The sequence below is a fragment of the Hyperoodon ampullatus genome (genome assembly GCF_949752795.1).
Source record: "Hyperoodon ampullatus genome assembly, chromosome: 20".
Taxonomy (NCBI): Eukaryota; Metazoa; Chordata; class Mammalia; order Artiodactyla; family Ziphiidae; genus Hyperoodon; species Hyperoodon ampullatus.
In genome coordinates this window covers 33,241,279-33,268,423 of record NC_136933.1, presented here as the reverse complement: position 1 = coordinate 33,268,423, position 27,145 = coordinate 33,241,279, and positions in this window count along the sequence as shown.

Genomic DNA, 27,145 nt, shown 5'->3' with positions numbered 1-27,145 from the left:
CAGTTATTGAATATTTACCAGTCAGCACCGATTTTAGCAAGGTGTATTGTCGGTGACAAGTTTGATGGTGGTTTAAGTTTTATTCCTCTGTAGATAACCTGTATTTTCATCTTAGGAATCTTTTTAAATTATGTATTTTTCATTGGAATTTTCAACACTCTTGTCTCTGTGTTTAGGTCAGTGAACTCGATGTGTCTTTCAATTAAAAGATTGAATGGTACATTTGACAGTCATTTTATTAATTGCCTTAGATGTTTTCTGTCTTCCTGATCTTTGTCAGTGTATCTATATTCCCATAACCAATGCTATCAGAAGTGTGTTACATTTTTTACATATTCATCGTAATTTTGATGGGATTTTGAGGGGAAATGAAATTTAAAATGTGTCCTCAATCCACCCCCATTTAAAACCTCAGAAATGTACATAAATGTTAATAAAGACTAGGGCTTTAAAAATGAGAATATTTACCAGGATTATTTCCAGCTCACCAACTATTTAGGAAGACAGAGGTATTTTGATAATATAAATATACTTTCTTTTCATCTGTAATGAGAATAAAAATAGCTAAGTTATCAATTCATTAATTTTTCTTTTATTTTTGCCGTTTTTCAAATGTTTAAGAAAATAATCAATGTATTTTCTATTCTAAAGTTAGACAATGCTAGATTCTGTAAGTAGTTTGAAAAAAAGAGCAAAGTTAAAATGACTGACTGTATTGCAATCTTTTCCACGCCTGTAACAGTGTGAAAAGCAGGGTGTTTTTTACATGTAAATAAATGTGGCTTGGGCCCATGTTTTTCATTCTCAAATACTACTAGAACCTGACTGATGGCTTTATGTTAATAAATCTCTGGACATTGAAAGACTACTTTCAGTTTGTTGGAAGCCACAATGCAGCTGAGCAGTGGGGCAGCTGAGAGGAGTGTATGTATACACTGTAAATGTGGTCATGTGTTTATATTTAAAATGTTATTTGTTGCACATTTTTAATGCGTTGACTTCATATGAAACTTTACTAATCAGTGTTTAGAACTGTTTCTTGTATATCTCTGTATACACATGCACATATGCATCCTCTATCTGGGTATGATTTAATTAATTGATTCGTGTTACTGCTTAGCTTTTTTTTCATAATGTGCCCACAGTTTTTTCTCCAAAGGCCCTAAGGAACAATGTACAATAAGTAAATAAATAACCAGAAGTTATTATTCTTTGATGTGATATTTGACATAAATCAAATAATTGGCTGCCCTATAGTCCTAGCCATATATGATGAATGAGGCAGATTATTCCAGTGTCAACATTTCTTCCTTGTGTGTACTCCTCCTTCAGACTTGGAACATACTTATTATATCATTACCAGTTCATCAATTTTTTTCAAAGATGGTGTTGTGAAATGCTCCTTGGCTAACTTTGTGCTTGAGAATTATATTTTAGTGGATCTGTGGGAACAAGCCAAAATTTGAGTGAATTCAATAGAAACGAGAAGATATTTTGCAAAGGGGAGAAAATAACGTGTGTGGTGGCTGTTTGGGAGAAACGGTGTCCCGCAAGTTTTTGTTGTTCATTTCATTTTGTTTTGTTTCTCAGTATGTAAAAAGAAACAGTGTATTTTTATGCTCCTGAGAAGAAAGCAGCACAAAATGTAATATCAGTCAGCGAGAACAGAAAACCGCTAGAGCAATATAGTAAGTGGCCAGATGACTGGGTCTAGAAAATAAAGGGAGGTATTGACTCCGCATGATAACTTCGGCAGTTTATTAAGTTAACAGTTGGAAAGGCAGAGCACGGGGTGCAGATCCTGATAGGTGGGCACGTGGTAGTCCGCAGAGCATCTTTTCTAATGTTGCAGTTACACCAGCAAAGGGTAAATCAGGACATTCCCTGAAATTAAGGCCAAGGGAGGAGAGTTGGAAATTTAAGAAGAGAAAAGATGTAAAGGAGCTGTGTAGGGGAGTGGTAGATGAAAGGCCTGGAGAAGTATGACTGTCGGATAGCCTAAAGGTCACTTAAGGTTTGTGCCGTCATCATAAGGGAGGCTGATCAGACGCATCCATGTAGAAATAGAGGTAGACCGCTGGGTTTACCCCAAAAATGGTGCTTTTGCCAAGTGAGTTTAAACAGTGAGAAAAAGACAGGAGAGTCAAGGAATTACGTGAAAGAATCATCATTTTGATTGACCATAGTATTTAAGCTGGCTGAGGACAAGAGGACACCAAATGGGCTAGGGGCAGTGAAAATGCAATGCGATTTGAAGTTCCTATGGGTAGGAGGATTGTTGGGGCCTGGGTCTTGCAGGAAGTGATGTCAAATGCCAGTCGGCAGTGGTTACAGTGGGATGCGTGAAATTGAGATCATGAAGGGTATGCAGATTATTTGAAATGACAAAATCTGTGGTTAATTGCTTATGTAGGGTGAAGAATAAGATCAATAAGGGAGAAGGCTCAAGGATGTGAGTAGTTAGGGTGTTGGAAGTATTATCTACAAACATACTGAAATCAAGACTAATTAGGACAGGTGACTTGTAAAGAGGATGACAGTGAATTAGGAACTGAAGTGATCAATAAACAAGGGTGAATTACCCAGGTATTGGTGAGTGACATCAGTGAGTTTCATAATTGATAATATAAAGTAATTGTAAGAGTTTTAAGGTTGGGCATTTTTAGGGAAGTGTGAGGGAAAATGGTTTCAAGGGTCTGATGAAGAGCAGGAAAGACAGCTACCCTACATCCAGAGCCAGTGGTTCGAGATCTTTTCAGGAGTGTGGAGAACAGTCACCACTTGAGAAGACTGTGCAGAAACATTGACCTCTCCAGCAGAGTCAAGTTGAGTCAATGTTTTAACTTTTCTCTGTATATTTAAAAAAATATGAGTAACACTTTCCTCCTTTACAGCGTTCTTGCCCCCCTCCCTTCTGCTTCATACCTTCTGTACCTTTGTATACTTTTCTTCTATAACTATTAGCTCTTCTTTCACAGTTTCTCTCTGTATAAACATTGCCTTTTCCCCTGGGAAAATTATCCCATTTCATTTGCCTGCTCATTAAATGTCTCTTCTCATTGTTCTCTCTGCGGTTCAGCTCATTATTAAGGTTTTTAATTTTTCCCCACACAAAAAATTTTCATTTAAAAAATCTCTGCTATCTTGTCTTATGGATGCACTGCCCTCTCATTTCCTGTTGGCTTGTTTTATGAGTACTATGTAAACTTCCTATACCCTGCCTGCGGTGATGATGTGTGATCAGTGACATATGTTGCCAGAGGTTATGACCATGATTCGTCTTCTGGACTTGGAAACTTCTCATTCATCTCAGTGTCTCCTGTATAAGGTTTATTCCTGTTTTCTGTCCAAAGGGCCCACATTCTCTGCTCTTCCTCTAGCCAGATGTTTCTCTTGCCTGCTGTTTGGAAGAAGTAAGTGAGGGAGTCAAGAATCTAATTAAGCCTGGGTGCCCCTCCAAGCAAACCTCGCAGGGCTTTTCCCTTTTCCCAAGATTTGCCACATTTTAGTTCAGAGCAACTCTCACAGCAAACAGTGTTGCTACAGAAATCTAAGAGTATGTCCAGAGTTTAGTACCAATCTTCTTATTGAATATATGCCAAGTATTCTGCTAAGCAGTTTGAATGGAGTTAACCATTTCATCCCCACATCAGATCTTTGAAACAAATCCTGTTCTTATTCCCAGTTTGTAGAAGAGGATAGTGTCAGAGTCCAAATAATTTTACCAAGGTCACAATATAAAATAATTAACCCAGTCCCAGACAGTTTGGCCATAGGGTCCATGCCTTATCCACCATGATTTACTACCAAGATTCAAGGAGAGACTGTTCTGCATTTCTCCTTTTCTGTAATCTGAGTTAGACGTTTGTCCCCTTTGGGTCTCCCATTTCAGAAATGATTCCTCATTTCTCCACCTGTCTTTCCTTGGTGATTTTCTAGTGTCTTTGGCCTATCCTGTGGGGTGATCTTCTTCTGTATTTTTAGAAAAGGCATAACTATTATGGGTAGAGTGTTTTTTAACAGTTATCTACATTAATCATATAAGTCTAGCTGCAACACTGGTGTTAACGTTTTCAGCACTGCTAATTATGGATGTTTCCATTGTTTTAATTTTTGTCCCTTCTTGTTGATTGTGAAAAGAATCCAGGGTAAATCTGAATTCTCTTAAATTATAAGCAACATTGTGTTTATGTCTACATTGGTATTTTTTTTTTCCTGTAGTAAAGCTCCAAATATTTCATTAGACCTTAGACTTGTAAACCACAAAAGACATATAGGAAAAACATGTCCCTACATGCACATATAGTACCATACTTCATTTTGTAAACAAAATGGGAAACTGAAACTTGTATACAGACCTAACTACATGAAATGAAAAATATTTTCCATTGGATTTACCATTGGGAATGAGAGTAAAAAGAGGTCAGTAAAAGCAGAAAAATGCTAAATCCTAAATCTTGCAAATATATAGGAGAACAACAAATGAACATTTCTCATGTCCTCATAAATATAATGTTATTTACAAATCACATAAAGCACATAAAATAGCTCTAATGGTAATAAATATGTATTATCATTCTAAATCAAGCCATAACTAATGGATACCCAGGGAAGGGTTTAGCTTATACTGAGGCTAGGTGTCTTGCAAATGAAAAGCTATTTAAGTGCTAAAATCAACTGACTATATCATACCATGTTTTCTGATGGGAATAGTGCACAAAAGATGCCTGGAAGTTGTTTGTTACAATGGCTAAATGAGGTTGTACCTCTGGTTATTATCAACCCATACATTCGTCATTATAAACCACTTCATTTTTATTTTATTATATTGATTTACCTTAGCACCCAAGACAGTCTGTACTCCTACAAAATTCAGAAAACATTGATTTACTTAAATTATTCAACACTTTACTGTACGGCTATTATGTCATTTAACATTTTAGACAAATCAATACCACATTTTTAATTGCCTGTCACATACCTAAGGTGTCACAAATGTGTTTTGCTGGAATCATTAATTTGCACTATGTTGATGACAGTTTTATAAATCAACTAGTTTAAAACAAAGTAGCGTATGTGGGGAAAAAGTACTAGGATATGAAATGAATAATTTAAACTAGTTGGAATATATAACACTGCCGAATACTTTATTAAGGTTATAATAATTCCATTTCTCAAATAGCTGAAAGGTATACTGCTGTCTTCTGTGGACATTGTATATGATTTTTTTTTTCTTTAAAACACTGCATAAGTATAATGGATGAGATGGTAAGTAAATTCAATGCAGTGTTTTCTATTTTGAGAAATCTGCTGTAGAGAATTTTGCCTGCATGGCAGAGGAATAATTGTAATTTTGAAGAAAGATATACTTCAATTGATAGTTTGCTATTTTTGTACATTAGAAGAGACCAAAAAAGCTGATATTTAAAATGGTGAAATGAACTTATACAGCAAGATGATTATCTAAAAGTGTTATGTGAACCTGCCTGTCTTCTTTCTGATCGTTTTGGAAAGAGTTATTGTGAATGTCGGGCTCATTCTGCTACCTAGAAAATAAGCCATATATGGGCAAGGAGTTATGCCTGTTTTACTTATTTGCTATGTGTGTAATATAGAGTAATATACCTGTCACATTCCTGACATATAATAGGTAGTCAGTAAATATTTGTTGAATAAGCAGTGGATCAAAAAGCATAATTTCTGTTCTGTCGTTTATTTAATTGGCTTACTTGCACAAACCACTTGAGGAACCTATACTTGTATTTTCCTAATAAATAATAGTTAAATGAAATATGTGCAACATAAAGATATATGTAAAGTTTAAGTGGACACAGTGACCATATTACATTGAACCCAGAGTAACTATTGCTAAAATATCACCCCATATGTTATAGAATAATGAGAAATATATATATATATAGATAGATAGATAGATAGATACATAGATATAGCATAGCCCTAAGAAGGAAATAAGTCAACCAAAGTCATAGCGACCAGAAGTTAACAAGGTAAACACCACTGGTATTTTGGAGAATCATTTTGCACATGCATATGAGTTACTATGTTCCAGTGACTTTCCTGTCAGCTCTGTCTAATGCTATCAAGTATTAGAATATGTTTATTATTATCTAGTTTAAGAACAGGAATATTGTACACTTGAAGGGTTTATATTGTATGAATGAGTGTGCTATTATAATTACCATAATTATTTACTTACTGTTCTTTATACTGTGTATAAGGCATCTATCATGATCCAGAAACAGTTGTAGATAATTTCTTGAAATTGAAGATCTTTGCATCTGGGAAAGAAAATTACAAATGAACTTTAAAACAAAAGTGTGTTGAAAGTGATAAACTATAGGAAGAAAGTGGAGTAGGAATATAAACTGTGTTAATGCTTCTAAAACCATATGTGGGGGCTTCCCTGGTGGCGCAGTGGTTGAGAGTCCGCCTGTCGATGCAGGGGACACGGGTTCGTGCCCCGGTCTGGGAAGATCCCACATGTCGCGGAGCAGCTGGGCCCGTGAGCCATGGCCACTGAGCCTGCGCGTCCGGAGCCTGTGCTCCGCAACGGGAGAGGCCACAGCAGTGAGAGGCCCGCGTACCACAGGAAAAAAAATATATATATGTGGTAAAGGACTGTTTTCCCCCAATGTGTCATAAGCAAATACTTTTGGGAAAATCCAATAAAAAAGTGAAATTCTAGAAAAATGAAAATAAAACATATAAAATGTCACAAATTATAATGATTAGATTTAGCAGAGACAAAAGTGTATTTCAATAAATACATCAAAACAAGTGTGGCATAAAGGAGAAAATATTCACAAAATATGTACCTCTTGATGGTTGAAGTAAGCATATTGAAGATAAGAGAATCACTGTTGCATTTGTAACATTGTGTCATCACACAGCAAGGGTAATCGGAAATTTGTAAATGAAATAGCTATTCACTGTATAGAATATCTTTAGGCCTGTTTTAAACAGGTGTATCATTATTTAAAGTCTTTAATGTGATAGTGTGCTTGCTGTTTAATTGTTAATTTATCTAGAGTGGGTTTGCAACCTTACCACTTGAAAGAGGTAATACATATTTAAACTCTAAAACTCTTAAAGTCTTTGAAAAACACTCATGTTAGAGAAGGCAGTGTCAGAGATGCATGTTGACAAAAGTGGGCGAACAGATTATAAAGCAAGTTCAACATGTTCATTTATAATTTTTAACCAAATGTATTTAGAAAGTTATGCTCTATATTTGAAATTAATTTACCTTAAATTTTACAGTGTAAATCTGTTAAATTTAAATAAGATTTTTGATTAAATTTTTAAAAAATGGATTCAAATTTATGAATCTCTTATTGATGGATCTACTTAATAGAAAATAAAATCCAAAACTTTATATTAAGTTTATAACATGATTGGTGATGACTTTCAACTAAGATGATGACCTGGGCTTCCCTGGTGGCGCAGTGGTTGAGAGTCCGCCTGCTGATGCAGGGGACACGGGTTTGTGCCCCGGTCCGGGAAGATCCCACATGCCGCGGAGCAGCTGGGCCCGTGAGCCATGGCCGCTGAGCCTGCGCGTCGCTCCGCAACAGGAGAGACCACAACAGTGAGAGGCCCGCGTACCGCAAAAAAAAAAAAAAAAAAAAAAAAGATGACCTATTTCACTGATAATTGTCATTAAATTATGAAATATGTCATAACAATTCCTAGGAATGTTTTTCTTCCAAACTTCTAACTTTCCTTTGTCCTTGGATCTTATCTGCCATTGAAAAAAGCACGTGCATTCCTTCATTGCATGGAAGGATTAAAATCATTAAACGATAGCAAAGGTATGAGGCAGATTAGCAAGTTAGACTGTCCAGTTCACATCTTTAAAGATTCGGGAACAAACTGGTCTTGCAGAAACACTAGGAGTTTGTTCTGTACTTCAAAATTCACAACTGAACTTTTGTCTTGAAAAACATCCTACTTTAGCATGAATTAACATTTGTTTATAATCAGTTTTTATATTATTATCTAGTAGAAGAAAAATTGAATTTAATACATGTGACTAAACATTTTTAGTTTATGTGACTCATTTTTCTCAAGTCGCCAAAGAAAGTAGTGTTTGATTTACATGTTGGTGGGACAGTCTTAATCTGGTACAAGCTACTGCCATTAAAACATATTCCTAACATGACTTAAAGTCCAGCTCACATCTTACGTCTTAGTTATATAGCTCACAGCTAGTTGTGTTTGTTGGCAATGGATTAAAAAAAAGATTTCTTACTTCATATCACCATTATGTTAAAATAATGATTACCAATACCTGTATTCACAATATCAGTACATTTAAGTTACAATTAAGAAGATCTTTTGGCTTTATTTGCTCATAGTTGGTCTTTTGTATCTTTGGCCAACTCCTGACTATGTCCAGGTGTAGTGCCATTGGAAAGCATCCTGTGACCTTCCTTCTTACAGCAGATTCACCTGACATTTATAATCATCATCTTCAGTAGTGTCTTTCACGAATGTCGGGGCAAAGGTATATGTTTATATATTAGTTCGTTGGTCTTAGAAAATCAAAGTGCTGCTTTATAAGAAAAGCTACAAAACACTAATATTTCTATGTGAAATATATAACTGCTTCTGTCAGCTTTTTTATTCAAGTCTTTCAAATAATCCTCTTATTTTCAATTTATTTTGTTTAATAGTTTGGATGTAAGTGCTGATTAAGTTTTGATGATCTCATTGCTTCACTAGCTGGTAAATCTCTGCAAATAAAACACTAGATTTCATGCTGCAGCAAGTTTTAGGTACAAAACTGAACTCAATACTAATGAAACCAGAACACATAATTTGGGACTGTAGTTTTTTCAGAGTCCTTTCCAACATTATTATTTGGTTTAATAATACTGTTATTTGGTTTAATAATATTTCACAGAAGAGTTATGTCTTTTTTTCAGGAAAAAAATTCTAGCGAAGCTTGTTTCACCATCTCTAGATTGGGGTTAAAAATACACATTTCAGTTTCCTAATTTATCTAATAATGTTAAATAATAAATTTTAAAAATATATTTTATTAAAACTTTAACTTGTAAAACTAGTATTTCTTGCAAAACACGATTAGCAGAATATCATTATTCTTTTGTCTGTAATCTAGAAATATATCAAAGTGGAGAAATTTCAAGGTAAATCTACTCATCATATTGCATTTGAGTTGTGCTATAATTGTCATTCTGTGGGGAAAGCAAAGATGTATTTGCTAATGATATCTATTCAAAATATTGTCTTCCTGACTTTTGAGGTGTCCTGGCCAGAATGATATCCTATAGGCATACTCCTTAGGTAATATTTTATACATTGTTTAATTAAATTGTTAAGATATTGGGTACACACTAGAAATATTATTATATATTTACAATTTTGCCTAACAGTTTTTTTCCATTACATGTCATATATTCTGCTACACTTGTTCCCACTGCACACCTTTTGTTCATGCTTCTACTCAGAGCTCTCCACAACTCTTTGCTGTGGTAATCACTGTTTATATTTTACATATTAGGTTAAATATTTCCTTGGTGAGGCATAATTAAAATAAAGTGAATTCTTTTTTCGTTCCCCAAACACCCTATCCTGTATCTTTGTAGCACTTATTCTACTTTCAAATTATATATCTATTGTGTATTATTTACACTCATCAGTAAAGTTAGGGATCATGTCTCATTCATCATCATGTATATGGTTTTTGACATGCTGGCTCTACATTGGAGGTCTCTAATGATTACATGTTTAATGAGTAATTGGATATTATTACCAGTGATTACATAGGTCAAATATATAACTAAATGCTTTTTGGACTTTTCCATGGAGTCCACCCTTCTCAGACTCTCAACTGGATGATTTAAATAGCTTTGTTACTGTGTTTCTGTTTGCATTTGATCCACTAGAATCAATTTTATGTCCAATAAAGTTGTCTTTTTAAAAAGAAAGCCAATTTAAGTCCTTTTCCTCTGAGAATTTTCTTACTGAATGTAATTGAAATGATTGACAAGGCCATTCATAAGTTGATCACTGTCTAATTCTCAGAAATAATTTATTGCCAGCTTTCTTCAGGCTCACTATTTCATGCACACTGGTTTTCTAATATTTTTTTATACACTCTAGCGGTTATTCCTCCATAGAACAAGTGACAGGTAGTTCAGGCCAAACTTACAGAATAAATAGAACAAAATATTCAGTGATTCACGTCAAATAGAAATTAATTTCTCTCTCATGTAACACATTGGCATAGGCAAAGGATCCTTCCAACTTGCTGATCTGATAGCTTCCTAGAGACCTGTTTTTGCGTTGCTTAAGCTAGCCATCAGCACAGTATACGAGTTCCAGCCCTCAGGAAGAAGAAAGCAGAAACCAGATCCCTACAGGGCATGACCTGTAAGTTAAACATATTTCCATTCATAGCCCATTGGTTGCTCATTTCGCAGGGCCACCCCTAACAGTCTGGGGAATGTGGATATGTGTCCTGCTTAAACTTGGAGGAAGAGGTTTTATTTATTAAAAGGAGAAAAAGAATACTAGGGAAAACTAGCTGTCTTGGTTACAAGGTCTTGGCATTTGTTACTTCCTTTGCCTGAAATGGTTGGACTGCAGATTTTAAAATGCTTAGTTCCTAGTTACCATTCAAGTTTCAAGTAAAATTAATCTCCTTAGGTAAATTTAACAGCCAAGTGCACGTGGTCTCCATCATTACTGTTCATTAAAATTTTTTTTCATAGCACTCATCACTACCTGAAAATGTCCAATTATTGATGTACTTTTCTATTTGTATGTTTAACTGTCCTGTTCTCTTTCTGCTTCTCCATAAAAATGAATGCAAGTAAGCCCCTTGAGAACAGGAATTTTGTCTGCGTAATGCTCTATGTCTGTGCTTTCTGCATCTATAAAAATACCTGTCGCATAACTCTCAAAAAATTATGGAATGAGTGAATAGAATGACACAATTTTATGACATATGAAGAAATATTCACTTTTCTCTTTCATTTCCTGCTTGCATGAGACAGAGATGTATATAACAGTAGCTAAATATGTAAAATAGTATACTGGCGTAACACACAGAATCAGAAGCAATTCAGTCTATATTTTAAAGATATTTATTTTTATGTACATATAAGACGTAATCAGTTCTTTAGTAAAGAGCTATGATTCATAGCAATATATTCTCTTAACATTATATCTCAACTTATTTTTGTACAATGCGACTAATTATCTAAGGAACTTCTACCTAAATATTTCTCCCAGAAGGTCACATGATTCCTGTATGACATGCATTTCCATTACCAATAGCACAGCTACTGTGATAAGCAAATGCAGTCACATCTAGTGCCGTTAACATAGAGGGATTGATGGCTGTCATAAGAACAACTAAAACTTAGGCTAAGGATACTATATAGAAGGTGTGACCTTTTAGTAGTTTTGAAGGAGAAACAAATTGTACGTAGAAGAAGTGCACTTTAGAAAATAGAATAGTACTTGTAATTTCTAGAAGTAAGAATGACCTGCCTTATGTAGCCTCAGATGATCAAGGAGAATCAGTCGTTGTTGGGCTTGAAAACATTTTTCTTTCAAATGCCTTTTTTCAAAAGCTCAGCTACTTTTGTTCTATTAACTTCCCAATTTGCAGAGTCTAGACTTTGATCCTAAAATATGATATTTCATCACTAGTATCGCTCTATGTTTCTGGTTAACTCTTTTAATTTTTTTTGTTTGTCAAGGGCAAGCTGAACGTTAATTAATTTCATTTGCATTAACATTATCTCTAAATAATTGGATTTGGTGTGATCCCATTACCAGATTCCCTTACATAAGACAATCTCATTAACAGCGCCCCCCCCAAGATGTCACTTTAGATCCATTTGGTAACAGAGATACAGACATAAACTCATTACATGATGCACTCTCCATTCTTAAACTGACGAGGTTTGCTTTTGTTGTTTGAAAGCAATATGCCTGAAATCTAGTATTTCTGCAGAGGATAAAGAAAATTATTTTCAAAGAGAAAAAGTTTATAAACTGAAGGAAAGAGAAAAGGAAGGAAGGAAGAAAGCAAAAAAGAAAAAAGCAAAGGCATAAATTATTCCTAATCACATTACACAATACTATTTATTAAAAGTTATAGGGCTTCCCTGGTGGCGCAGTGTTTGGGAGTCCGCCTGCCGATGCAGGGGACACGGGTTCGTGCCCCGGTCTGGGAGGATCCCACATGCCGCGGAGTGGCTGGGCCCGTGAGCCATGGCTGCTGAGCCTGTGCGTCCGGAGCCTGCACTCCGCAACGGGAGAGGCCACAACAGTGAGAGGCCCGCGTACCGCAAAAAAAAAAAAAAAAAAAAAAAAAAAAGTTATAGAAACATTTGTGCAGGCTTTGGTTAACCTCATAGAGCTATTTATTATCATTCAAGGCAATTAAATTTTTTGAAGATAGAAGAATATAAATACTTTGTCATTTATTGTCATTTCTATTGAGACTAGTCTTATCCCTCCAAAAATTAATATGAAATGTGCATCTCATTTGGATTTCTGGTAAGAAATTAGCAATACACTAAGTCTGCTGAATATATTTGGTTAGCAAATCTAAGATGCTGCCTCATTCCAGTGTCCTCTTCTTACTGAACTATAAGGATATAAGTGGTGATTGGGTAGGAGTCAATTGGGGGTGGCCAGTACTCGGGCAACCAGAGAACAAAGCTTTATTTGCCCTGTACTAGCCTGGCATTGATCCAAACTGAAGTGCTGTGGGCCAATTACACCTGATATTACAGGCAATTTTCCTGGCATGCTCTTCTATTACCAAGCCGGTAGAGAATCTGCACTTCTTTGCCTTGGGAACGTTTATGGGGGCAGAAATCAAGAAGTGTAGGAAGATGAGGTTTTTTAATCCATTGTTTAATATATGTTTTGTTTACGAAAGCAGTCGTACTGTACTGGAGAACAGCAGTTTCTGCCTCGCCTCTTCATATCTATGATTTTCACTCCCCAGAGGCAGTCCTATGCAACTCATTCATCGATTTCTTCTTGCATATTTCATTGTATTTCTGGATACTGTTATAGCCTATATTACCATTTCTAGATTTCTCCATTGATCAACCAGTTGACTGCCAACCGTGAAAGATGAGAATATAATCTCCTTATTCAACGTCCTCTTACCCATTTCCCTCACCATATACTCTTCCCAATACTCTTGTATCTCAATTTCTGGTTCAGTATTTAGTGATTACATTTTATGGTTATAAATGGTTATAAATGTTATTTAAACTGACTCCTGTCATTTCCTGTGATTACATTTCCATTTAGGACAGCCTTTGGTTTTCTTGGTGCTAATAATTACCTCATTTGGGTGTGGGCGGGTTTTCTTTCTGCCTGTTGCTGATTGATTAACGCAGACTTCCTAAGAGAACTGTGAGACTCTTCCCAAAATTCTCGGATCACTTTACCAGGTAAACCACCAGTTCCATGCTTTTTTTCTTGGACTCATTGTTCCTTAAAACACTCTTGTCTTCGCCTTGCAGTTGGAATTGGTTGTTTTCTAGACCTGCAAAACAGCTGTTGTAATGGAACCTCTTCTTACTATGTTTGGGGGAAGTGTTATACCTTTTTACTCTATTCAATACTTGTTTCCTGGTTCCCACATTTTTTCTTTTCATGGTTAACTTTTATAGGTTTTATGAAACATACTCTCCAGTAGCTTCTTGAAAAAAACAACAGATAAAGGTAAACATTTTGAGGCCTTGCAGTCCTTAAATGGTCTTTATATTCTTTGCTCTTTTGGTTAACATTGATATAGATATTTTGGTTAAAATATTGAATTGATTGATGTTTTGGTCAAAACGGCAGTTATTTAGTCTTAGCTTTGTGAACAGTCACTTCGACTTGCTCTCAATATTCATTTGCCTCATTTCCCCCTCCCCCCTTTTTTTCCTTTGGGTTATGAGTGTGCTTATCCAGAAAAAAAAATCAATTACGTACCCATTATCAGATTTGGTTACTATAGAAAGACTTTGAATAACAGTGGCTTAAATCAAAGAGAAATATTTCTCTCTTCAGAAACTGTTTAAATATTGTCCTTTGAGGGCCGACATGCTAGCTCTGCAGCATTAGGCGTTTAGTGTATCCACTCTTATTTCTCTATCATCTTCCTCACATGGCTTCTATTTTATTATTTGTCATGGCTGGTCCAGCCACTTGAGCACGTGCCAAACAGCCCGAAGAGGAGAAGGGGAAGTGGAGGATTCTTCCCCTTTGACAGCAGTCGCAAGAAGTCACACATACCAGTAACCTCATGGGCCAGAAGATATGGTTCTTTTTGGTTTCTGAATGCCCCTTTTGCATAGCATTGTGGTATTTTTTTCAAGAATGCATTTTCCTTTTCTGTGTTTTAAGATTTACTTGAAATTTTCTTTTTTGCTCTTGGTATGGGCACATATATGGTGATCTCTGGATAACTATTTATAATTAAAAGTGAGGCACTCAGGTGGCAATTGGGGGCATTTTGTGGATGGGTCTCACTTATAAAGAGTTTTACCATAGGGTAATTAGTAAGAGAGTCTGTTACTCCACTGGGAAATCCTGAAGTGTCATTATTTTTTCACATTTGGTCTGTCCACTGCCCAGAAAAAATCCTGGTAAATACGTTGAGGAAGAGAGCAGAGGGCTATCACCATGCACTGTGCAGACGTGCGTTAATCTTTTTTTTTTTTTTTAACATCTTTATTGGAGTATAATTGCTTTACAATGGTGTATCAGTTTCTGCTTTATAACAAAGTGAATCAGCTATACATACACATATGTTCCCATCTCTCTTCCCTCTTGCGTCTCCCTCCTTCCCACCCTCCCTATCCCACCCCTCTAGGTGGTCACAAAGCACCGAGCTGATCTCCCTGTGCTATGCGGCTGCTTCCCACTAGTTATCTGTTTTATATTTGGTAGTGTATGTGTGTCCATGCCACTCTCTCACTTTGTCACAGCTTACTCTTCCCCCTCCCCGTGTCCTCAAGTCCATTCTCTAGTAGGTCTGTGTCTTTATTCCCATCTCATGCATTAATCTTTAGTTTCACCCCACTGCTATGTGTAGTTCTTTGAGTCCAGAGCTTTACTGATCCAGCCTTCTCAGAGAGTATATTTCCTCTATTCTGCTGGAGTGGGAAAGGTACGTTTTCTTGGCAGTAAAGCCTTGGGGGGAAAAATCTGGGGGCCCCAATCATAGTGTTTTCAGTCTCAACCCTCATACTCCAGCCTTCAGAAGTAGTTGTTGCCTCCAGAGTTCTAGGTCTTCTGGTTTTCTGTGGGATAAATCAGCCAGTTTATAATTGGCTCCATGCCCTTAAGGATTATCTTTCTCTCTCTGCTAAGTAAGTTGCCGTTCATCTGTCCATTTTCTATATGTAAAGATTTGTTGACTTTTATTATCTTGTACTTGTCACCTTTTCAGTCCTTTCTCTCCTTGTTGGAATACAATTTAAAATTTTTATTTTCTTTATTGTTGTAATAGTGAAATTTGAGGAGGGACCAGAGAGAAAAATGTGATCATTGCTATATATGTGAGTCGAAGTTCCCCACGCTTACTTGTAGAGTACCTTTGAAGGTAATAAAGTAACAATTTCTACTGTAAATAAAAGAGAGGAGTAGAGATTTTTTGTTCCCAAAGAAGACTCATGCCCAACTCCTTGTCTGCTTTCCAGTGAGCTGGCAAACTGTTGAGATGGCATCTATTTGAGATACCTTGAGGCTGAATTTTAGGTACCTGAGCTCACAGTCTCAGCAAGAGGAACAGAACACAAAGCAGGGAGGCCAAGAAAGACTTCAACAGTGAGGACATGAGCAGTGACCACCATGGCCAAATAAATGAGGTCATTCTCTAATTTAGTCATCCAGGGAGAGGAAGGGTCCTTCTGAGACACCCTGCCTCTGTCAGAGCTGTTAAACTAGATGCCACCTAGAAACACAGATCTTTGATGAAGTACTGTCCTTTGTCATTCCTGCTAAAGATCTTGGCCCTAATTTGTCACAGGACTCATAACACTTCCTTTTCTGTGTGTGTTTTGCCAAATTTCTCCTACTAAGACTACTTTCTACTTCACTAGAAGGAGGATTAATCTGAATTACTGATTATTTAAAAGTGTGATAGTGAATTCTGAGAATTTGGTCACTCTTTCTGAAATGCTTTAATAATTTGTTTTTTTTCTTAATTTACCTCAATTTAAAATGATAAGGTAACCAGTTCTTTTTTTATGATACAGCCATAATTATGGAAAAAAAGCACTAAACATATTGCCCTGAATGTGGCTGGTTACATTAGAATGTACTTGGTGTATTAGCTACTTATTTCTGCTGTAATAAATCACTACAAGTTAGTGGCTTAAAACAACAGAAATTTATTGTTATTATTCTGCAGATCAGAAGTCTAAAAGCAGTCAGCAGGGCTGCATTCCTTGGAATGCCCTAGGTGGGAAGGGAGGGTGGAGGAACTTTATCTGTTCCTTTGCGTTTTCCAGCTTCCAGAGACCATCACCGTTCCTTGCCTCAGGATCCCATCCTTACATCATCCAGACCTCTGCTTCAGTCATCATATCTCCTTCTCTGACTCTTTCCTTCTTCCATGAGAACTCTTGATTACATTGGGCTCACCCAGATAATCCAGGATAATCTTCTCATCTCCAGGGTTCTTAATTTAATTACTGCAAAGTCCATTTGCCATGTTAGGTCACATAATCACAGGACATGAACATCTTTGAGGGACCATTATTCTGTCTACCACACTTGGAGTCATGAAATTATCTCAATTATTAGATCTAATTACAATACTTAATGTGTTCTAATACACACACACACACACAGCATTCCAAAGACTGAACTCTATCCTATTTTCCAGTAGACAAACATTTTTCTTTCAATCTATTGAAGGATTTCATCCCAGAGAACAATGACTATCATTTGAAAAAATTCATTCACAAAGGTGTTTTAAGGTGTGTGTGTGTGTGTGTGTGTGTGTGTGTGTAGAAACGACAAATCTTGGAGAAATCTTGTATTTCCTCTTGGATACAATACCAAACATGCTGTTTCTGTACTCTGTCTTAAAATCTTGTATGAGTTGATAATTAATTGGCATGTTAAGTGTATCTTTTCTACTAAGAAACTTGTTTGGGTTTATTCAGCTGATTTTTTGAGTCTTTTGCCAATCAATTACAAATAAATTTAACATATAGTTATTTGGTTAAAATGACTATTGAAAAATTAGATATTTGTGCAATTTCAGCTGCTAAGATGACAGAAAAATGATAGCAAATTGAACGTGTATCTGTTAATTATACTAAGTCTGACAGTTTAAATTCTAAACTCAGTGAGCTTTCTATGTTAATAGAATATGCCAGCGAGGTATTTAGCCCTTCTTGGAGTGTTGTAATTTCAGATATTTGGTCACCTTTTCAGACCATTTCATTTTGGAACGTACATCCAGAATGCAGTTAAGACGTACTTTGAGGGACTGTTAGGCATATACCACGAGAAATTTTAGAACATACAGAAAATTCCAGAGCCACTTACTTTTGTATTCTTAAACAAGCAAGGACTTATGTTGTATAAGGAAAAAAAAATCCACATAGGCCTTTGTGAACCCTCAGCTCAAGTGCTTTGTTAGTTTTTAAAAACTTTTTGAAAATGGGATTCCCAATTTACTTGATTCTTTCTCTGGCATTCTTTAAACTCTTTCTCTCTCCTGTATCACCTCAGAACAAAACACCTGCATCCTTCTTGTCCTTGGCCTTCTTAGTTTCTGTACCATTTCTGCCTCATCTCTGCCCAATTTCTTGAAAGAGCAATCTGCTGTTGAAATATCAATTCATACACTAGTCTACTGTCTTCAGATTTCTAACTCTACTTTTCCTATGAACTTTCTGTCCAAAGCGAATTCGTTTTTCCAAACAAATAAGCATTTTAAGTCCCTATATTGACCACCAATTGTCTTCTTAAGATATCTGTGTTATCTTTTTTTTCTTTTTCTTCTGTACTTCTTTTTCTTTTACTTATTTCAAGATCTTAGATTCCACCTTATAGTATGCAGAATTCCAAGATAGCCTCCCAAAGCTGAGTCACCCTAAACCTGGGAATAAGGTTTGATATCACTCCTGTGATATCATATCATGTTATATGGCACAGTTGACCTTAAGGTAGGGAAATTATCTGGGGGGACCTAAATTAATCCCATGAACCACTTCAAAGGCAGAGTTTTTCCTCTCACTTTGGTAGAGGGAAAGATTTGAAGCAGAAGAATTTGGTGCACTATGTTTGGCTTGAAGTTAGAAGGGATTATTTGGCATGAAATGTAATTGGCCTCTAGAAACTGAGAACAGCTCCCAATTACCAGCCATTGACAGAATGCAGACTGCAGTCCTGCAGCTTTTTGGAACTCAATTTTTCCAAGAACCCAAGTGCTTGTAACAGAACCCTGACTTCCAGATGAGAACAAAGCTGGTCGACATTTTGATTTCAACCTGAGCAGAGAATCCAGCCAACCGTGCTGCACTTCTGACCTACAGAACTGTGAGGTAATAAGCAGGTGTTGTTATAAGTCACTTGGTTTGTGGTAACTTATTACACGATAATAGAAAACTACCTAATACATACCCTTTAAAACTAGATGTTCCTTTGACTATTGATATTTTTTGTATACAGTGCATTTCATGGACAATGTCATCCTTTCTCACTGTTTAAAAACCACTTTAATATTCATAATCACCAAATATATCTTGTAGATTCTGAACTTTAGATTTTATATTGATTGCATGTTATATGTCTATACTTGGTTATTGTAGAGATGACTCATACTCAGTTGTTCTCAAACTAGCACCTTCAACAACTAATTTAACTTTTTATATTTAAACAAGAGTTTGTAGTGAGCCATTTTATAAGTAGTCAAAGCTTTAAACATGAATTTTAGCCCTGAAATTTCTATTGATTTTTAGCAAAATTGCATAGATAATGCACTCATCCTTTCTTTCACACTTGTTAATCTGTATCTCTGAAGGACTGCTTTCAACTTAGCTGTAGAAACAAAAATTATTAAAGCTCACTAGACTAAAATAATACTTCCTAAAATAAATTTTATTTTTGTCTTTTTATATCACAAAAGAACATGTGAATAGTGTTACCCAAGGGTTCTGGTTTGAGTTCACTGTTCACTGCTAATATCTCTTTATAACACAGTGCCAACAAATAAACATAAAAAAAGAACAAAGGAAAGTAATATGAAAGCCACAATAAAATATTCACCAACCAAAACTTCTTTATGTTTATATATTAAGGTTTTCACCACACAATCAGGGTGTCAAAAGGAAATTTCTTTCTTAGTTTAAATTATTGAAACAATAGGATGTCAGAACAGTTTAAATAAATGAAATACAAAACTGTAAGGGTGCATTGAAAAATTTAATATTTTACTGACTGCTCAGTCATAGGTTAGCAGCTAAATTTTCTCTACACTTTATTTGTACTAAATTTATTGAGTCAAAGACAAAAACAAAAAAAGAAAAAAAAAGAGGAAAGGAAGGAAAAAAGGAAATCAATATCCTGAGCTATATATGATGCAAGTTTGAGATATTGAGTTCATGGCTTATCAATTCCTGACTAGTAGAAGTTTCTTACTTCTTTTTTTTTTTTTTTTTTCTTTTTCTTTTTTTGCGGTATGCGGGCCCCTCACTGTTGTGGCCTCTCCCGTTGCGGAGCACAGGCTCTGGACGTGCAGGCTCAGCGGCCATGGCTCACGGGCCATGCCGCTCTGTGGCATGTGGATCTTCCCAGACCAGGGCACGAACCCGTGTCCCCTGCATCGGCAGGCGGATTCTCAACCACTGCGCCACCAGGGAAGCCCTTCTTACTTCATTTTTTTGTGAATGGTTTTATAACTAAATGTGAACATAGATGAACCTAACATCCCAACAGGTTAATTGCTCAGCAGAATTAAAGCATTCAGACATTTATGACTGCAACTGAATTATTTGACTTTGAAAAAGATAAAACTCAGTTAGTTTTGGGTAAAGATTAAAGCATATGTGGTTCCCTTGCCTTTCTTTTTCATCCTCTAGGAGAACTCAACCTGGGTTGATGGGCTTGGAGATACTCTAGTTAGAAATTTCTGGGTCTTCCCATTCTTAGGTTTTTATTTCCTAGCAACCCAAGAAGCGACATCATTAACTTTCTAACTCCAAAATAAGGTTTATTCAGAAGGCAGACCAAACTGTGGCCTGCCATTGTAAATCTGGCTTGCCAAAATGCACACTCATTTCAGTCTCCCTCTTTTGAACTTTTTCATATATGAATAATTAAGTGGAAATAAATGTTAAGTGGTATAATTTTTTCTCCATGCCCATATGGCGTTAAAAAAAAAAAAAACTTTGGACTGACTTCATTAAGATAGCCGAATCTGAGGAGAACAAATTAAAAAAATGAAAAAAGAGTAAAGAAAGCCTATGTGAACTATGGGATAACATTTAGAGAAGCAGTCTGTGAATTATTGGAGTCCCAGAAGGAGAAGAAAGGGAGAAGGGAGCAGGAAGCTTATTAAAGCAATAATGACTGAGAGCTTCCCAAATCTGTGAAGAGATTTGGCCATCCAAGTTCATGAAGCTTATAGAACTTCAGACAAATACCACTTAAAAAGATCTTCTCTCAGACACATTGTAACAAAACTGTCAAAAATCAAAGACAAAGAGAATTTCTTAAAAGCAACAAGAGAAAGGAAGCTCATAACGTACAGGGGAAATCCCAGCTATGAGACTATCAGTTGATTTCTCAACAGAAATCTTACAGGACAGGAGAGGATGGGATAATACATTCAGAGTGCTGAAAAAAAATTTTTTTAAACCAAGAATTCTTTACCCAGAAAAGTTGTCCTTCAGAAATTAAGGAAATAAAAAGACATCCCCAGACAAACAAAAGATGAAGGAGTTCATCACCACTAAACTTATCTGACAGGAAATGCTGAAAGGAATTTTTTCAAGCTGAAATAAAAGGGTACTAATGAGTAACATGAAAATATGCGACACGTTGGCAAAGATAAGTATGTAGTCAAATTCAGAATACTATAATACTGTAATACGGTAGTGTGTTGACAACTTAACTCTACAAAAAGGTTAAAAGACAAAAGTATTAAAAATAACTATAGTTGGTTAATATAGTAGTTGGTAAATGAATGTAAAATATAAAAACAAATTATGACATTACAAGTATAAAAAGGAGAGTAAAAGGGTAGAGTTTTTGTATGCGATCCAAGTTAAATTGCAGTTGGTGTAAAATAGACTGCTGTATCTATAGTACATTCTATAAAGCCTCATGATAGCCACAAAACAATACATACAGGAGATACACAAAATATAAAGAGAAGGGAATCAAAGCATACCACTAGGGAAAATCATTAACTCACAAAGGAAGGCAGCAGCAGGAGAAGAAGAAACAATGGAAATACAAAACAGCCAGAAAACAATAAGATAGCATGAGTAAGTCTTACCTCTCAGTAATGAATCTCAAAGTAATTGGATTAAGCTAGCCAATCAGAAGGCATAGGATGTCTGAAAGGATAAGAATAAGACCCAACTATATGTTGCCTACAAGAGATTCAGTCAGTTTGGAGGACACAACAAAAAGGCTCAAAATGAAGGGATGGAAAAAAAATATTCTGTACAAGTTAAACCCGAAAGAGACCAGGACTCTCTGTACTTCTATCAGACAAGAGAGACTTTTAACCAAAGACAGTAACATGAACACCTACATTAAGAAAAAATATATCTCAAATAAACAAATAGTTTTACACTTTGAGGAATGAGAGAGAGAAGAAGAAACTGAGCAGAAGGTTAGCAGAATGAGGGAAATAGCAAGGATCAGAGCGGAAATAAATGCAATAGAGACCAGAAAATCAGTAGGAAAAAATTCAATGAAACCAAGAGCTCATTTTTTGAAAAGATAAAAAAATATGGACAAACTCTAGCTAGGTTAAGAAAAAAAGAAGACTCAAATGAGAAGTGAAAGAGGAGGCATTACAACAAATATCACACAAATACATAGGATCCTAACAGAGTACTATGAAAAATTATATGCCAACAAATTGGATATTCCAGAAGAAATGGACAAATGTGTATAAAGATACAAAGTACCTACACTCATTTAGGAAGAAATAGAAAATCTGAACATATCAATAATTACTGAGATTGAATCAGCAATCAGAAGGCTCCCAACAAATAAAAGCCCAGGACTGAATATTTCTCAGGTGGATTCTATCAAACATTAAAAGAATTAATACTAATTTATCTTAAACTCTTCCAAAAATGTAAAGAGGAGGGAACTCTCCCAAACTCATTTTACAAGGCCAGCATTACTCTGCTATAGGATAAGGACACTATGAGAAAAGGGAAATAAAGGCTAATAAAGGCTGATGAATACAGATGCAAAAATTCTCAAAAAAAATGAACTGAAATCAACATGACATTTAAAGTTCATACACCATGATCAAGTGGGATTTATCCCTTGCATGCACGGATAGTTCATCATACTTAATTCAGTTGATATACCGCCTTAATAGAATGAAGGATAAAAATCATATGATCATTCCAGTAGATGCATAAAAAGCATTTGACAAAATTCAACGTCCATTCATACTAAAAACTCTCAATAAATTGAGTATAGAAAGGATATGTTTCAACATAGTGAAGGCCATATATGACAAGCCCACAGCTAACATTGTCACAGTGGTGACAGGATGAAATTTTTTTTTTTTGCTAAGATCGGTAACAAGACAAGAATGCTCGCTCTCATAACTCTTAGTTAACATAGTTCCGGACAGCCTAGACTGAGCAATTAGGCAAGAAAGAGAAATAAAAGGCACTCAATCAGTAAAGAAGTAAATTTTTCTCTGTTTTCAGGTGATATGCTCTATATTTGGAAAATCCTAAAGATTCTATTAAAAAAATCTGTTCAAATTAATCAACATTCATTAAAGTTACAAGATACAAAATCAACATACAAAAATCAGTTGTGTTACTATACACTAACCACAAAATATCTGAAAAGGAAAGAAAGGAAATCTCATTTACCATAACGTCCAAAATAATGAAAAAAATTAAAAAATAATGAAATACTTAGGAACAAATTTAATCAAAGAGATGAAACACCTGTACACTGAAAACTATGACTTTGATGAAAGAAATGGAGACACAGATAAATGGAAAGATATCCCATGTTCATGCATCTGAAGAATAGATATTAAAATATCCATACTACATAAAGCCATCTAGATTCAATGCAGTACCTTTCAAAATTCCAGTGACGTTTTTCAGAGAAAAAATTCCTAAAATTCATATAGAGCCACCTATGATCCTCAACAGCCAAAGCAATTTTGAGAAAGAAGAACAAAGCTGAAGGCATCATACATACTTCCTTATTTTAAACTATATTACAAGGCTTTAATAATCAGGAGTATGGTGCTGGCATAAAAGCAGACACTTGGGCCAATGGAAAAGAATTGAGGGCCTAGAAGTAAGCCCTTGACAGTGGTGCCAAGAATACTCAGTGGGGAAAGAAAATTCTCTTCAGTAAATGGTGCTGGGAAAATTAGATAACTACATGCAGAAGAATTAAACTCCTATCTTATACCACTCACAAAAACTAACTCAAAATGGATTAAAAAATTAAAATGTAAAACTCCCAGTAAAAAACATAGGAGGAATCTTCTTGACATTGGTCTTGGTGCTGATTTTTTTATATGACCCCAAAAGCAAAAATAAATAAGTGAGAGTGTATCAAGCTAAGAAGCTTTTGCAAAAGCAACAATAAACAAAATGAGAAGACAGCCTGTAGGTGGGAGAAAAATATGTGTAAACTATCTGTCTGAGTAAGGATTAATATTCAAAATATAAAGTATCTCAACATACAACTTAACAGCAAAACAAAAAATATTATTTAAGGAATGGACAGAATAGCTGAATAGACTTTTTTTCCCAAAACATGGCATGTAAGTGGCCATCAGATACATGAAAAAGATGTTCAATATTACTCATGTTACTAATCATTGGGGAAATGCATCTGTTAGAATGGCTACCATCAAAAAGACAAGAGGTGAGTTCTGGCAAAGATACGGAGCAAAGGGAACCTGTGTGCACTGTTGATGGGAATGTAAATTGGTACAACCGCTATAGAAGTTCCTCAGAACACTTAAAAAATAGAGCTGCCATATGATCCAGCAATCCCACTTCTGGGCATATATCTAAAGGAAATGAAATAGAATCTCTAAGTGATATCTGCACCCCCATCTTCATTGCAGCATTATCCACAGTAGTCAAGCCTTGGAAGCAACCCAAATGTCCATCAGCAGGTGAATGGATAAAACAGTTGTGGTATATAAGTAAGTGGAGTATTATTCAGTCATGAGAAAGAAGGAAATTCTGCCATTTGGAGTAACATGGATGGACCTTGAGTACTCTCAAGGCAATCACTTACACTAAGTGAAGTTAAATCAGAGAAAGGCAAATACTGTATGATATCACTTATGTGTGGAATCTAAAAATCTGAACTCATGGAATCAGAGTAGAATGGTGCTGGCCAAGGGCTGAAATGTGGTGGAAATGGGAAGATGACAGTCAAATGCTACAAACTTCCATTTAGAAGATGCAAAAGTTTTGGAGATATCATGTAAGCATAATGACTGTAGTTAACAATGCTGTATAATATACATGAAAGTTTCTAAGAGAGTATATCTTAAATGTTCTCAACACACACACACACACACACACACAAAAGGTAATTAGGTGAAGGTGCTTTTAACTAACCCTATTGTGGTAATCATTTCACAATACAAAAATGTATCAAATATGACCTGTACACCTTAAACTTCCACAATGTTGTATGTTAATTTATCTCAATAAAGTTGCAAAAAGTAAAATAACTTTATTTGTTACGACATTTTGAATTCCAAAAATATGGGGAAGATATGGATAGTACAATTTCCACATACCTGAGACCCACTTTCCTCTGTGGTTATCATCTTACGTCTTGTGTGTAGTACATTCACTATGATTAATGAACCAATATCGGTCCATTATTACTAACCTAGATATCTTTAAGTTATTCTGCCCCAAGATCCCGTACCATGTTACGTTGGTTTTTACATCTTTAGGCTCCTTGTAACTGTCACAGTTTCTCAGACATTCTTTGTTTTTGATGACCTTACTGGTTTTTAAAACTTCTGGTCAGGTATCCTGTAGAATGTCTGTCTATTGGGATTTGTGTGATGTTTCCTCATGAGTAAACTGAGGTGATGGGTCTGGAGAGGGAGACCATAGAGGTAAAGTGTCATTCCTGTCATGTCATATCAAGTGTACATACTATCAATATTATTTACCACTGTTGACATTGACCTTGATCACCGGGCAGAAGTGGTGTTTGTCATATTTCTCCTCTATAAAGTTATACTTTTTTCCTTGTTTCCATATTGTACTTTGGAAAAAAGTCACTATGCACAGTGCAACAAAATAAAGTAGTATTGAATTATGATACAAAGTATTAAGTAAATAACCCATGAGTACATACTGATATAAATAAATGACCAAATGAATTAATAAACAGAGAAGAAATAAATCTCTGATGCAGAAGAATTCCAAATAATTTATACAGATATCCTCACTCAAGCAGGTGGAACATAATGTTTCACTCCTTCAGTGGCTTTTCTTTTGACTTCTCTCAATGGGGTATGTTTAAGCAGATTCCTAGGAGGTAACAGAATAGGGATAGACAAAATTAAGCATATGATGACTGATATTTTCCAAAATTAAATAAAGCCACGTAAGTTCCTAGTCCAGCAGTCTAATGAATCCTAAACACTACATAAACCAGTGACATGCAGAACAGTTAAAACAAAGAAAAACTTGAACGTGTTTGGAGAAAAAAGATTATTTATAAAAGAATGACATGTATTTCCATAAGCATATGAAACTCTTAAGGACAGAAACAAAAAGATAGGAAATATACAGAAACACCGAGTGCTAGAGTTGATGGCATATTTACTAAAGTTTTTGGAAAGAATTTCCAGGAGAGAGGAAAAAAAAAATCTCATTAGTGAAGTGATAGATTTTAAGCCTTGTAAGCAGCTCCTGGATTTATTCTGTATCTTGGCAAGAATATACTTCTAAATATACACACCCATACATACAGGCATACACACCCTCCACATATTTGAGTTTGTGAATGTTTCTGTCTCTGTGAGTGTATGTGTGTGTATGTGAATGTCTGTTAGAGAATAGAGTCACTATCAGCATATTCTTTATAAGAGTCAAGCAGTTTGCTAAGTTGCTTGATTTATTCCTTGGGAACTTTTATATGCTGGAAAAAAGTGTCTTAAGTGGGAAATTACAAAATCTGTATGCTTTAGAAGCTTATTAAATTACCCTATTTATATATAGTATTAACAACCATCTATTCTCTCATACCTATATATTGATATATTTTCTTTAATTTATGTGAGTTAAGTAATATTCACCGTGATTTAAATAAAAGATCTGGTAAAATTTGATCATTTTAGGAAAATAATTTGTAATGTATTGTACACAGAATATCTTAGGGCCAACCAATAGTTGAATTGGTTATATTTAAATTTAAGTATTTCTCTGATTATTTAGAAGAGCATGTTAATTTCATCTTACATTTAAAATTACGTAAAATGCAGTCAATTATTTATGAAACCTTACTTTGGCAAATTTCAGCCATTTTGAATATCACTGAGGTGAAAATTGTTATAAAGATACAAATGTGCCTGTCACCTACATGTTTAACAGCAAACACAATTTTTAAAGTCACAAAGCTACATTGTCAAAAACTAAAGATAAATTTTGACACTGGTGGAAATGTGGTTCACTTAAAGGAAATAAACACTCAGGCTTATGTGTAAATTACCTTCAGTTCTCTTCATTTGGCAGGGTATTTAGGGATAAAAAAAGTAGTGGTCTCTTAGGCACGTAATACTTATAAGTTCAAGATTTTGTGTGCTCAGACTTTTTTTCTAAATGACATAACCTTGCTCAAACATCACCCAGAAACCCATTCGCTCTCACAAGAGACTTTCTAAGTAACAGTC